Raw genomic sequence first — 15,082 nt, 5'->3', positions numbered from 1 at the left:
GTCTCACACTGCAGCTCTTCCTTCCAGAAACTGCTCAAGTGTCTCCATGAAGCTTTTGGCTACTACCCCCTCCCCAAGGTCCTGGCCCCTTCCTCTCCATGCCAGGGCACTACACACACACACACACACACCCCTCCACACAGCTCTCATCACCTCTGGTTTCCATGATTTGTTTACTGTCTGTCTCCTCCTTACCTGTGAGCTCTCACAGTCTAGCACAGCATTAAAAAATGGTTTGTTGACTGAATGACTTACTAAAATAGATGAATAAACAAACGGATGGTTGAATTTGCTCATGAGATAAGGGTACCCACCACCCAGCATGTGTCTAGCACATAGTACACATAGGAGCAATGACCATCTCTGATGCTATTACTTTTACTGAATAGTTACCAGACATTGCATTCAGTGCTTTAATGAATTACTCATTTATGGTCATCTTATTGCTATCCATATTTTACAGAAGAGGTAACAACCAATAGCTCACAGGGCGGGCACTCAAACCCATGCTGTCTTATTCCAAAGCTTAGGTACTAGGCAATATTAAACATTCTACTGCCTTTTTCTACAGGAGGCAGTCAATACTTAAATGAATGAGTGATGAATGCTTCCCCTCTATTAAAGAAGCTATGGTAAGTAAGAAGTTACAGTAAGCATCTACCACCAGGTGCATAGCAAGTGCTCAATAAATGGCAGTGCTATTGGCTTTGTTATTTTATCGTATGGTCTCCCTCAGAACAACCAGTCTAAATAGCATCATTGAAAATCAGACATGGTATTAGGGCTGGATTGAGATATGTAAGCACCAAGTATGTTGAAAATCATGGTTCAACATTTATTTAGTGAGAAGTGATCAATACTAGCAAGGATGTTTTGTCTTGCCTTTTTTTTTTTTTTCTTCTTTCTTGAGAAGGAGTCTTACTCTGTTGCCCGGGCTGGAGTGCAGTGGCACGATCTCAGCTCACTGCAAGCTCTGCCTCCCAGGTTCACGCCATTCTCCTGCCTCAGCCTACCGAGTAGCTGAGACTACAGGTGCCCGCCATCACGCCCGGCTAATTTTTTGGTATTTTTAGTAGAGACGGGGTTTCACCATGTTAGCCAGGATGGTCTCGATCTCCTGACCTCGTGATCCACCCACCTTGGCCTCCCAAAGTGCTGGGATTACAGGCGTGAGCCACCGTGCCTGGCCTATTTTCCTTTCTTTTCCCTTCTCCATTTTAATCTCTTCTGAAAGGTGATCTACTTCAGTAGAAATGGGACCATGCTATATTTTGTCCTTTGTGTTAGGATGCATAAAGAACTGAGTTCACTGGCAACATATTTCCATGTTTTTGTTTTGTTTTGTTTTTTGTGTTTTTTTTTTTTTTTTTTTAGCATTCCTAATATATAAGTGCCACAGGCATTTGTCTGATTGAACCACCCTATAATCTGGCCTTGAATAAAAAATGATATTATGACAAGTGCCAAAAAATGTCTCAAATGCCAGGTGATCTACTTGGCTCAGAGATTCTCAGCCCTAGTTTTGAATCAGCTCATTTGGGGAATTTAAAAAATCTTCAGATTCCCAGCACCCAATCTCAGAGTTTCTGATTAAGGAGAACTGGAGGGTTGCGGTTGACACATGTACTTTAAAGTAACTCAGTCCTATGAATCGGGATGAGAAGACTGTGTCCAGAACTAAGGAGACAAAGTACATAGAGGCCTCTTCTGTGTCTGGCATATAAATATAAATACAAACCTTCCTTACCTTGAAACCCCCTAAGTAGGATGGCAGATAGAAAAAGACAGTAAGGATTTATTTCTTGTCTGGGGGAGAGGGGAATCTGACTGGGGCTATGCAAATCATTTGCACAGACATAATTCAGTGGTTTCACAAATTTGGCTTTTTTTTGGAATCACCTGTGGTAGTTTAAAAAATCCGCAAAAACCATAATCTGAGTGCATTGGCAACACATTTCTGTAGTATTTTTAGCATCCCTAAGATATTGATGCCACGGGCTCCCATCTCTGGGGATTCTGATCCAATTGATTGGGGGCGTGGCCCAGGTATCAGGATTCTTGAAAGCTCCCAGGTGATTCTAATGTGCAGAAGAGTTTAAGAACCACCGGTCTGGTTGAAGAGACTGCATTAGACCTGGAATAACTGACTCTTTTTGGCAATTTCCTTTCAACAAAGGTATCTTCTTGGATTGCTCTTTCTGCCACTCTCGAAGCCTAACTCTCAGTAAGCAGGCCTCTGTTTCAAAGGCAAGAAGAAAGGAGTGCAGTGAGTACGGCTAAAATGTTGGACTCTCTGGTTTTGTAGAAGTTCTAGATGGGACCTCTGGAAGATTTTGTGGAGGCACTTTTTTAAATGTACCTTTGCTCCATCCTTATTCTCACAAAGAGAGCTCCTGACTTTGTAAGCTCCTGACTTTGTTAGGCTGACCAAGACGAGTAGTCCGTTTGACAGTCAGAGATCTCAGTAAAAGGGAGTACAGCAGGGTTATGACTTATGTGGTATATTGGTATGAGCCAGCTCACGAGGGCCTGATCACCCTCTGGTGCAATAGTAAAACTCTGGTTCAGAGCCTGCAAAACTGAGAACCACACCTTGCTTTCTCAGTGATCCTAACAAATTGCTATCCTATGAGGCTTGTCAAGAAAAGGACAGCCACCTCAGATCATCTCTTCTAGAGAATGACCTGGGAACCATCTCCAAAGCATTTACTATGTTAAATAAATCAGGGCACTTTACTCCCTTAGCTGAATGCTAAAAGTTATAGACAGGGATTTGGTCAGACCTAAGAAGGAAAACAGCCTGCCATCATGGAGAGAAAAAAGAAATAACTGAACGGTCTATTTGCCACCAACATGAACACCAGTCAAAGGATGGTGTGTCTGAGAGGGAAACCATGAGACAGAATGATTCTAAACCAAATGCAGGTGTCTGAATGACCTCATTGCTGAACTCATGAAGCTCACTAATTAAGATGACATCCACCTCTGCAGGGAGTAATTTCTTTTTCTTTCTTTCTTTTTTTTTTTTTTTTTTTTGAGATAGAGTCTTGCTCTATCGCCCAGGCTGGAGTGCAGTGGCGCAATCTCGGCTCACTGCAAGTTCCACCTCCTGGGTTCACACCATTCTCCTGCCTCAGCTTCCCGAGTAGCTGGGACTACACACGCCCGCCACCATGCCCGGTTGATTTTTGTATTTTGTTTAGTAGAGACGGGGTTTCACCGTGTTAGCCAGGATGGTCTCGATCTCCTGACCTTGTGATCTGCCCGCCTTGGCCTCCCAAAGTGCTGGGATTACAGGCGTGAGCCACCACGCCCGGCCTGCAGGGAGTAATTTCAACAAAGGAGTCTTCTCTTCTCTAACTCTTCCTCTTTTCTTCATTGATCATGTAGCTTGCCTAAATGTCCCACTACTAAGACTTTGTTATGATATAAAATACAAATATTTTGGGAAAGAGTAATATAATAAGCCTTCTTATCAATGTACGTATAGTGATTTCCAACCCTGGCCGCATGTTAGAATCACTTGGAAGAGAAGAGTTGTTTTTTTGTTTGTTAGTTTTTAAATACCAATGCTAGAGCTTCACTGTCAGAGATTCTGATTTAACTAGTTTAGGGTGGAGAACAACAACAAATTGTTGTTGTTGTTTTTAGGTGATTTTTAATATGCAGCCAAAGTTGGGACCCATTGGTCTAGAGTGTGAAAAACATCATATTCTTCCTGGAGGGCAGATTTTGACTGGGAAGGAAAGAAAACGGAGTCTCTAGCCAAAAGGAGGTAGGAAGAAGTACCTGGGATTTTTATAAGAGATGGGGAAAGTGGAGATTAGGAAGAGAGGTAGTGCTGAAAATAAACTTTTGTTTGTCAGTTTTGCCTAGGGCTGGCTCGACTCAGGACATAATAGTGATAAGAAGCAAGGAGGAGAATGAGCTTATGAGAAAAGTGCATCTTCATGAATACATTTTTTTTTTCTTTTTTGAGAGGGAGTCTCATTCTGTCGCCCAGGCTGGAGTGCAGTAGTGTGATCTCGGTTCACTGCGACATCCACCTCCTGGGTTCAAGTGATTGTCCTGCCTCAGCCTCCCGAATAGCTGGGATTACAGGCACTCGCCACCATGCCCAGCTAATTTTTGTAATTTTGGTAGAGATGAGGTTTCCAGGTTGGCCAGGCTGGTCTCAAACTCCTGACCTCAGGTGATCTGCCTCCTTTGGCCTCCCAAAGTGCTGGGATTACAGGAGTGACCCACTGCTCCCAGCCATGAATACATATTTAAATCTGTCTCAATAAGTATTCTTTTAATTATTCTTTGAGTTTCCAGCACTGGAAACTGACCACCTTCAACTACAGCAGTTTTAGTTCCTATAGCACTTGTTCTTCCTGGATAACTCTAAAAAATTTTAGCAAAATGGAGAATTAAAGTATGTCTCTGGGAGAGTGGTGAGCATTCTGCTTACGGATCTCTCGGGATAGTTTATGTAAGAACCTTTAAGTGTGCTCTCAGAGAAATAAGTCTCAATCTATTATTGTGAAATGACTATGTAAACATCTGTCTTTTTTTTTTTTTTTTAAAGCATTCCAGTTATATCTTGTTTTTGTTTACTTCTCCATCATTTGCTGGCCAAACAGCTTGCCCCTGGCCCTATTGTCTTGTTACTTTGCTTGGCGTGAAGAATTTTAATGAGTTTTGTTGGTTGCTCTCCTGACTTGTTCAGAACCATTTCTCAGGGCTGCTGTTGTACATCTGTTCCTCGGCCTCTGAGAGGCAGTGTGGCATCATGCATCGAGCTTGTGAGGCCTGGGTTTGAATCTCGGATCTTTGACCTTGGGCAAACTTTATTGGATTTCTATTTCCTCATCCGTAAAATGGGAATGATACTAACACTAACACTCACAGAATCGTAAGAATTGAATGAGAATACATGTGAAAATTACTCTGTCAACCATAGCATGCTGTGCAAGGGATTTTTCTCCCCCTTCATTGGCCCATCCCACAGGGAAGAACAGTTAAAAGTTCTTCAGAAGCACATGAAAAAAGCCTGGATTGTTTGGGGATATTTTTACGGCATCAGCTCCTGGTCTGTGCATCGTTTCAGAACAGAATTACTGAGATCATCGTCTAGCCTGCCTGAGGTCACAGCTCAAGGGTCCTTGGCACCAGCCTCTGGGAACATCATCCATTGGATGCTCTGCCCCAGAATCTGGCATCAGATTTGTATGGGCTACTGGGTTTTGTTGATCTGACTTTAGGTAGGGCTCTAGATTAAGTCACTCTAGCTTGTGATAATCAGACAGGGAGCTGTGTAGATTTTGAGGATGTCAGACTAGAGTTTCCTCTTAGAATCAACATCTTAGCTGTAGTCTACCTGTCTCTCAGCCGTTAAAGGACCCCATTCTTGATATATAACTCCCTGGGGATGTGAGAGTCTACCAAGGCTTCAATACAAAGCAAACTTCAAGCAAGAGCTTTATTGTTAGGATTTGAGGTTGTTCATCAATATTATATGATGGAATCTGACACGTAAATACGATTCAGGAGGAAACAGGAGTTTATATTTTCCCATTCGAAGGCTTTCCTAGTGTTGATCTGAAACAGCAGTGATTCTCAAAGTATGATGCCCAGGCCAGCAGTATCAGCATCAACATCAGCACCAACATCAAGATAATGTGTTAGAAATGCAAATAAATCACTGGCCCCACCCCCAGATCTCTTGAATTACAAACACTGAGGGTGAGGCTCAGCTGTGTTCAGCAAACCGTCCAGGTGATGCTGATGCTTATTAAAGTTTGAGAACCACTGATCTAGAAGCTGTGGCCACCTGTGTTTTCTCTTGGTTCTTTAGAAGTAGAGATGATGATCTTCAGGGTATTCTCTCAGGTACCTTCGTTGTAGTCACCCCCTTGGGGAATTGAGCTTTATTTGAAATGTATTGGTTGCTGTCTACTATATTGATAAAAAGTTGTAAACTACTTGAATTTGCAAACTGTGTCTTTTCTTAGAGTATGCCTCAATTCTTTTAATCTAGTAAATCCCAGGGCAAAACTTTCATCCTGGTTGGTAGTAGTGGGAGAAGAAGACAGGATTAGGAAGAAAAAGTGAGGCATTGTCTGGAATTCTGTAGTTCACAAATGAATCCACTGAGGAGTGGGAGGATGATTGGGATGCCAGAGAAGTAAGAAGTTGTGGGTCCTGTTTACCTGGATAGTTGGCTGTGACAAAGCATGGCTTTGATTAGAGTCATAAATTGTTTTTTTAGGCCAGGCATGGTTGCTCAGGCCTGTAATCCCAGCACTTTGAGAGACTGAGGCAGGTGGATCACCAGAGGTCAGGAGTTTGAGACCAGTCTGGCCAACATGGTGAAACCCTGTGTCTGCTAAAAATACAAAAATTAGCTGGGCATGGTGGCACGCACCTGTAATCCCAACTACTTGGGAGGCTGAGGCAGGAGAACTGCTTGAACTGGGAGGGACAGAGCGAGACTCTGTTTCAAAAAAGACAATGTTTTTTTAAGTTAGTTAATTTATTTTTATTATAAATGGATCTAATTTATAGTTGTATGTATGCGGTACAAAGTAATGTCGTGATTTATGAATACAATGTGGAATCATTAAGCGAAGCTAAGTAACATATCCAGCACTTCAAATACTTATTATTTTTGTGATGAGAACATTTGAAATTTACTCTGAGCAATTTTGAAATTCACCACACTGTGCAATAGCTCTCAAAAGAAAATAACTTATTCATCATATCTGACTGAGGCTTTGTGCCCTTTGACCATTAGCTCCACATTTCCCCCATCCCATCACCCCTGGTAACCACCATTCTACTCTCTGCTTCTATGAGTTTGATTGTTTTAGACTCCATGTGTAAGTGAGAACATGTGGCATTTAGCTTTCTGTGCCTGGCTCTTTTCATTTAGCATAATGTTCTCCAATTTCATCTATTTTGTTGCAAATGATAACATTTCTCTTTTTTAAGGCTGAATAGCATTGCATGGTCTGTATATGCTACATTTTCTTTATCCATTCATCTGTTGACAGACACTTAGGTTGATTCCATAACGTGGCTATTGTGAGTAGTGCTACAGTGAATATGGGATGCAAGCATCTCTTCCACATACTGATTTAAAATCTTTTGGGTAAATGCTGGATTGCATGATTATTTTATTTTTAATTTTTTTGAGGAATATCTATACAGTTTTCCATGATGGCTTTAGCAGTTTACATTCCCACCAATAGAGTGATAATTTTGATTCAGTTCCAAGGTTTAGACATGTAAAGAACAGAGGCTAGGACAGCCTGCCTAGTTGAGTTTAATTTCTGATCAGAATGTTATATAAGTAGAAAGCATTTCCTTTATTTTTAAAGTCACTTTAACCTTCCTGAACTAGAGACAATGTAACTTGATAGAAAGAAGACTGACCTGTGTGCAGAGCCATGTGTTCTAGTCCTGCCTTCCTACCAGCTTGCTGTGTATAATGGGCAAGGCAGCTCTCCGGACCTTTGTTCCCACAATTGTAAAAAGGGGTTTGACTCCACGATCCCTCAGGTCTCTCTTCCAGCTCTGAAGTTCATGGATTAATTCCTCCATGTCCCAAAAGTACTTGGTACTCATCTCAGTTGTCTGCTTCCCTCTTAATGGTACAAACTTAATGGCTGCCATAGGATTCTCCATCTGAGGAGCTGTTCTCTCAAAGTGTAGTTTCATCAACTTCCTGGGTTCAGCTGCTTTTACTTTCAGGACTCACAATTTTGGGAAGAAAAGCATATCATTTCTCTTCCTGGGTAAATGTGCATTTTGTTATCTGACCTCAAGAAATAGCATGAAATTAACTTCTTTCCCCTACCCTTGGTTAAAAGAAATGTAATTTTGTTCTGTGGCTCTTCACACGTTTGGTAATATCTGACCATAAATAGTTTTAGGAGTAGAGAGGGTCAAGCAAATAAAACAGGTTTGCCCATAGGCTGGGAAAAAGAATTCAGCCCAACAAATTTAAATTGCCTTTCCTTTGATCATAATGCATATTGGTGGCCTCAAGGAGGATAGTACCAGTGTGCTAAAGGCTAAAATTTCCATTTCTATCACTTTACTCACTGGAGTGGCTATCTGAAGGACTGCTGGTCATATTCTCTAAGTAGGGCTCTGTGTCAGTTTCAGCTTTCAGAATGTGCTAGAGATCTGTGTAAAATGGCACTTTTTAGCAATAGCTAATAATGTATATTTTCTTGTTTTGCATATGATCACCCCTCTGATATTAACATCCGACTAGTCACATTAGGGAGACATAGGAAAAACACTTTTCTTACTTTATTATTATTCTTGAGTCCTAAAAGATTATTTCTCAGGTTCTAATTGATAAGACAAAGAAAAATTCAAGACCTACAAATTCAAAGGCAGTTTCTGAATGTTACTCAACTCTAAGATTCTATGAGATAAGTCCAGGACTAAGTAAGATTTCCCTCTTCATTTAATAATGAATTCAAGACTCTGCTGTGTGGTAACAAGCCCTGTATCAAAGCTTTAATGGTAAAGTGAAAATACTAGATTCTTTCATTTCTTCGCCAACAAATACTTAAGGGAGAGAGACAGTGATCCCTGGCTTTCACCCCATTTTAAGCCTTTCTTTTGTCATCATTACCCATCATAATGTGACAAGTGGGGGCTGAAAAAAGTAAATTGGCTAAAATATGGGTCACAGGGTTACAAGAAAATGGCCAGAGCAAGCTTGTTCGACTAGCTGCTGAGTACTAAAAATGAACCATCCACATCCATCCCTTTGCCAACTTTGGCTGGCACCATCTGTGGTGATTTTTTCACTCTGACTTATGTTATCAATAGGAATAATTTTAGGTCTGGTGACTGTGTAGGACTGACAAGACAATGACAGCAGTTCCAAAATTCTCCCAGATAATTACCTCTCCTTTCTTTGGCCGGTTTCGAGATTGGCCTGGGAGGCTCCTGGAAGGTGGGGTCCCACTCTTTATGTCCCTGCTTCCCAGAGTTTTCCCTGAGGCCTCACCCTTTTCCTAGGGAAGATAAGAACTTTGCCCAGGCCCATCTGAGCATGAGGGCTGGGGGAAGACAGGACCTCATTGCCAATCTTGGTATATTCGAACTAATGAGGGTTTTCTCTATTTAGACTGCTAGCACAACTAGAGGTAAGAAAATGCTTCAGTTATGTTTAAATTGAGTTGCAAATACAAGTAACATACTCCTGAAAGAAAAATTCTAATTTTAATTAAACCTTTAATTTATTCTCTATCTCATTTTCTTGTTGCAGCTTTACATGATGGTAGGTTGTGGCCGTTTTCATGATCTCCTTTTTTTCAGATGAGGAACCTGAGGCACAGAATAGGCAAATGGCTTGTCCAAGATAACACAGCAAGACAGCAGTGGAGATGAGATGAGAGTAACTGCTTGCAATTAGCCCAAATCCTTTTCCACCTGTACTTTGAAGCAATGAATGTCAGGTAGCATGTCAGTTATATATCTGAGATGCTGACCATTTTTTTCTCCTCCCCCACACAAAGAAGTAGTCCAAACAATGGTCTAGCATTAATAAAAACAGAAACACTTTGTTAAAATAACAAATGTGAATTGGACTCAAAAGGTGACAAATTTTTATGTATGTGCCCAAAGTTTCAGAGATGGTTTTATTCATGGCCATGAGTCCAGCACATGCTTTTGTAATTCCCAAGCTCTGCTTCTTCAACCCCAGTGTGCTTCAACCTCAAGAAGTCCCCCTTGTTACCTTCTTTAAGTTCATAGGTAAAGTTGTGTTTCATTTTGTTTACTGAGAATGTTTTGAAATTATTTTGTGTCTAGGAGAGATTGGAATGGATTGGAAAACATTAACCTGTCTCATTATCACATAGCCAAATGCTATTTAAATGAGCAATTATTTAAAGTAGTCCAAAGCAGTATTTTTTTTCCTCTAAGGAAGAATCAATTTTATCACTATTTATTTCCCCAATTCTTTTATCTTCACCTTCAAAGAAATGGAGATTTATATATTTTTTTAAGTTGAAGTCTCACTCTGTCATCCAGGCTGGAATGCAGTGGCACGGCCAGGGCTCCTTGCAGCATTGACCTCCCAGGCTCAAGCAATCTTCCCACCTCAGCCTCCTGAGTAGCTGGGACTACAGGTGTGTACCACCATGCCTGGCTAATTTTTTTTATTTTTCGTAGAGACTGGGCCTCACCATGTTGCTTAGGCTGATCTTGAATTCCTGGGCTCAAATGATCCTCCCACCTCGCCCTCTCAAAGTACTTGGATTACAAGCTACTGCGCCTAGCCAAGATTTTATATTAACCTGTTAATTGCTTTTCTTCACTTATTCTTTATTATTTAAATCAACCAGGCAAATATTAATCTTTCTAGTCTGAGACTATGGGAATAAAGAATGAATGATTTGATCTTATAACTTGAGTACACTCTGCAGAAAGTAAACTGGTAAAAATATCTTAGTATCTGAGTTCAAGGTTGAGTTTTCAATGATTTGACTTTAAAGTATAGGAATAAAAAATCAACTGTTTAGAACAGTGTGTCCTGAGTTCTGTACATCAAGTGTAGTGTTTTTGTTAGGCTTAGAGTAGACCTACTAAGAAGCTTCTTTTTGATAATAAAAATCCATGTTGCAAGCTGTGTCCTGTATTTTTCATCTAGGACACAGGTCAGCAAATTTTTTCTATAAAAGGCCAGATAGTAAATATATTAGGTTTTGTGGGCCATAAGGTCTCTGTCACAACTGCTCAACTCAGTCACTGTGGTGCAAAAGTAGCTGTAGACAATATATAAATAAAGGAGCATGGCTGTGTTCCAATAAAACATTTACAAAGAAAAACAGTGGGCTAGATTTTGGCCCAAGGGCTATGGTTTGCTGACTTCTAATCTAAGAATTTTTTCGGGTAAATTTGTTATATTATTCTGCTTTGGAGGAAAAATATGAAGGTCAGTCAGCTGTAGACAAGAAGCTATCACTTCACAACTCTGACTTCTGTGATTCAGTCTCCAGAAGTATGCTTTAACAAGAGAGACTTCCTGCTCTTGAATTAGGAATTAGAATGAGTGATTAAGAGAATTTTAAGTGATTCATTTAAAAATACAACTTTTAAATGGGGTTTGTTTCTCATAAAAAATGTATCACATATGTACATGTTTATATGTATATCTCCATTGTATACAGTTATCTATGCTTCTAAAATATACCTGTCTAATGTGCTGGAAACTCTATAATGACTGCTGCAAACTTTATTTTTGTTAGTTGCATTCACAAATAACAAGACTGGGTTCCTCCTTGTCCTTCTCTAGGCACCAAGTGAAACAGACATCCCAAATCCAGCATATGTCTGATTCCAGAGTTGGTCTGCTCCAGGTGAGAGCTGTCCACAGGGCAGTATGTGGGTATCTGTTATGCTAAGACTGCCCCCTGCCAAAGTGGTCATTTGCTCAGTTGTTTGATCAAAGTAAAGAGATGGTAGTCAGAGCTCAGGTCATGAATGCAAGAACTGGAGTCTGGTAAGGGCTATCAGATGGACAAGTTAGGTAGATGGATAAGAGAGGTTTAGCAAACTGAAAGAAGGAAGATGGAGCAAGGTGTAATACTGATAAGAGAGCAGTTCAGAGGCAAATTCTGTGAACCCTGAATTTCATGTCTTTTGGGATATCACTTTGCAAAGTTGTCAGGTAGCATGTCAGTTATATATCTGGCACCATTTCCTGACTGGAGGTAGGCTTTCATAAGGACTATCCTGAGGGTTATGCAGTGACCCATTCTAGGGATTTGTAGGTTCCTGAGGGATCCAGTTCACCTCGGATTCCATAGAATAAAGTGGACTGGCCAGAATGAACGCTGGTAAAGCTGTCATCAAACCAGTATTAAGCACAAAATCTCCTTTAATTGTTTGTTAGTGGCATTTTCAACATGTATTAGGGGTTGAGGTATCCCTGGAGGCAGTCAAGGTTAAAAGCAAGAGCTCTGCCATTTGGCTCTCAGGGTTCAAATGGCAGCTCCACCACTTATTAGTGTGTAATGGTAATGTATAAAATAACCCAATCTTTCTCAAATCATCTACTCTGTAAGATAGTCTATTCTTTCTAAAAGGTTGTGTGTGCCTGCCTGCCCACCTACCGCCCCACCTCCCCACCCCAAGTATTTTGCTGCCACAAATTGCTGGGTGGAATCATATGAATTCTGAATTACTTTTAAAAATTGACATTGCTTTGCTGCAAGCCAACTACTTCATAAGCTGTGTCAGCTAAAGGTCTCCCCACCAGTTAGTCTGAAGAAGTTTTTGCTGTCATATCTGTCCTGTTAATTTAAGCAGAAACTGTAATTAGATGTAAGTGGTCTTGTTCCCACAGAAATGAATGGCAGCATCTGTAGAGAGACAACCGTTCCAAACCCTTTTGGCTACTGGTGCTCTACAAGTTAGCAGTATGGAGCGAGGCCCAGATCCAGACTTCTGTCGGCCTAATTTTATATCTGTGGACGCACAACACTAAATCCAATATTTCTAATGCCTTGCTGTGATGGGTGCAAAGCCAAGCACATTCCAGACTTTTATGCTGGTGGCTCCCCCTGAGAAGGACACACTGCTAGTGTGTGTGTTGGGGAGGTGTGTTGTGGGGGACGTTCTATTTCCCTAGTACCTTAGCATCGGCAGGAAAAATAAATAGAGGTTTCATAAGTAGCTATGTGGAAAACCAGATAATCAGAAAAAGTTGATGCCTGTATTTATAACCAAGCAATTGAATCACAAAGATATTTTGTACTTTTGTTTACTTCTCTGATAAAGGAATGTACTACTTGTATTCTGAAAGTCTGGCCAATAATAGAGCTAACTGCAAGAGCCTCCTGTGTATACAGGGGTATATTTCAGAGAGGAGTATCTGTGGCAGACAGGTTTATTTCCAGGCGGTTAAAGAAATCTGTGTGGAGATACTGCATAGTGCACTAAAGCTTCAACAAGCAACGAAACCAGCAGCTGTTGAGTGTCTCTCCTTTATCCATACCACACTAGATGCTTTGGGCTTGAGGTACGCAGGAGCCATAGAATGTATGATTCTTCCTCTCAGTGGACTTGCAATTTGGTTGAAGGTTAAAACATACAAATTTAAAAATAATACTGTATAGAATTGAGAAGAAGAAGTAGAGTAAAACTCTCTCCATAATAAGAAAAGCATAATCCAGAAAATTCACTGGCTTAAAATCTGATGTTATATGCAAGATTAATGAAATAACTAGAATGAGGTTGCCCAACTAGCCAACCATCTGGGAGTTGCAGCGGTCTGTGCCATCTACCTCCGTCCTGATCCTGGCCACAGTTTAGTGTCACCTGGTGGCACGTGTCCATTCCAGCTTAAAGATACATGGAAAGCTTCTGGGTCCTGTGGTGGGCAGGACTTCCAGGAAAGATGCAGTGATTCCAATATAGACAAGAGTCTATATTGGTACCTGATAGTGTTTTAGAATTTTTGGCAGTAGAGAAAAAGCTTTTCACGGGTAGATATTTAGCTGTATCCATCCATGACTTAAGACACCATCAACTGTGACATGTTTGGATGTAAGGCCCAACAAATGAGAGAAAGACACATACACACACACGCACACACACACAGAAAGAGAGAGAGAGAGAGAGAGAACCCCAATATTCACCTAAGAACTAACTTATCTTGGATTTTTTAATTTAAAAAACCAGGCTTTTCCTTTTATATAAGCACAACAGCTTTGCCTGGAATTTTGATTTCAGTTAAGTCTCAATCAGGCAAACTACAGATACTCAAGGGATCAAGACAGGAAATCTAAGTTTATAGCAATTGTGTAACTCATTTTTAGTAAAGGCTTACCTTCTGGTTGATTCACTTGTTATTACCTCTTCCCTTGGTGATTTTGTCTACTCCTCCCTATGGTTTATGCTTTGCTTTTTTAATGTAGTGCATTTTAATCTTTAAAGTGCCATGCAGGCAAGAATTAATCTCTGGTGGAATTTTTCCATTTTGTCGATGGAGGAGATAACAGAGAAGGTGTGGATAGATTGTCTAGGACTCCAAAGTGGAAATATTTTCAGAGCTGGAGTCAGTGAGCAGTCCCAGCCCTAGAAATCCCAAGGCAGTATTAACATTTCTGTTTGCCCCTGTACTATAAATCTTCTTGAACCAAGTTTGTGGGTATGTGTGTGTGTTTGGTGATGGGAGAAGGGGATGAGAGATGACCAATGGATAGAGTTCAAATGATGTGTTTTCACTTGGTCCTATTAAAAAACAGAAACAGGCCAGGTGCGGTGGCTCACACCTGTAATCCCAGCACTTTGTGAGGCCAAGGCAGGTGGATCACTTGAGGCCAGGAGTTCGAGACCAGCCTGGCCAACACGGCAAAATCCTGTCTCTACTAAAAACACGAAATTTGAATGGGTGTGGTGGTGCATGCCTGTAATCCCAGCTACTTGAGAGGCTGAGGCACAAATGTTGCTTGAACCAGGGAGGCAGAGGCAGCAGTGAGCTGAGATCACACCACTGAACTCCAGCCTGGATGACAGAGGGAGACTCTGTCATCAACAACAACAACAACAACACCAAAAACCAAAAAATCAGCACTTGAGCAAGAAACTGCTGACAGCATCAGTGATAATAGAAAGAGCTCCAGACAATTACCCCTTTGGGGTATACTGCCATCTATAAAAACAGAAACAGGGATCATTTACTAACCAACTATGCCTGAAACTGAATCTGATGCCTTTATAATGGCCACTGAATTTCTCAAATGTCCAGTATCTTAGATAAGAGGCTGGGAGAGACATCGGGACTTGTCATAGCTCATTTAAGTAAGAGGCAGAAGAGTGACCCAGATCCAGGCACATCATAGCTACTTCAAAAGCGAGGGCAAGATGAACTGGTCTTGCAGATCTTGGATGGCTCTAATATCACGTGATCCTACAACATCTGAAAGGGGATAATTTCATGAGTCAGAATGGAAGACAAGGAACCATTGAAGAGTAGATCCTGGCAGGGATTGCTCACTGAGTTAAGAGCAGTGGCTCTCAATCTTGATTCCACATCAGCATCACCTCAGGAAGTTAAGTAAAG

This window comes from Theropithecus gelada, chromosome 7b, assembly GCF_003255815.1.
Source record: "Theropithecus gelada isolate Dixy chromosome 7b, Tgel_1.0, whole genome shotgun sequence".
In the NCBI taxonomy this organism is placed as follows: Eukaryota; Metazoa; Chordata; class Mammalia; order Primates; family Cercopithecidae; genus Theropithecus; species Theropithecus gelada.
This window is presented reverse-complemented; position numbering follows the sequence as displayed.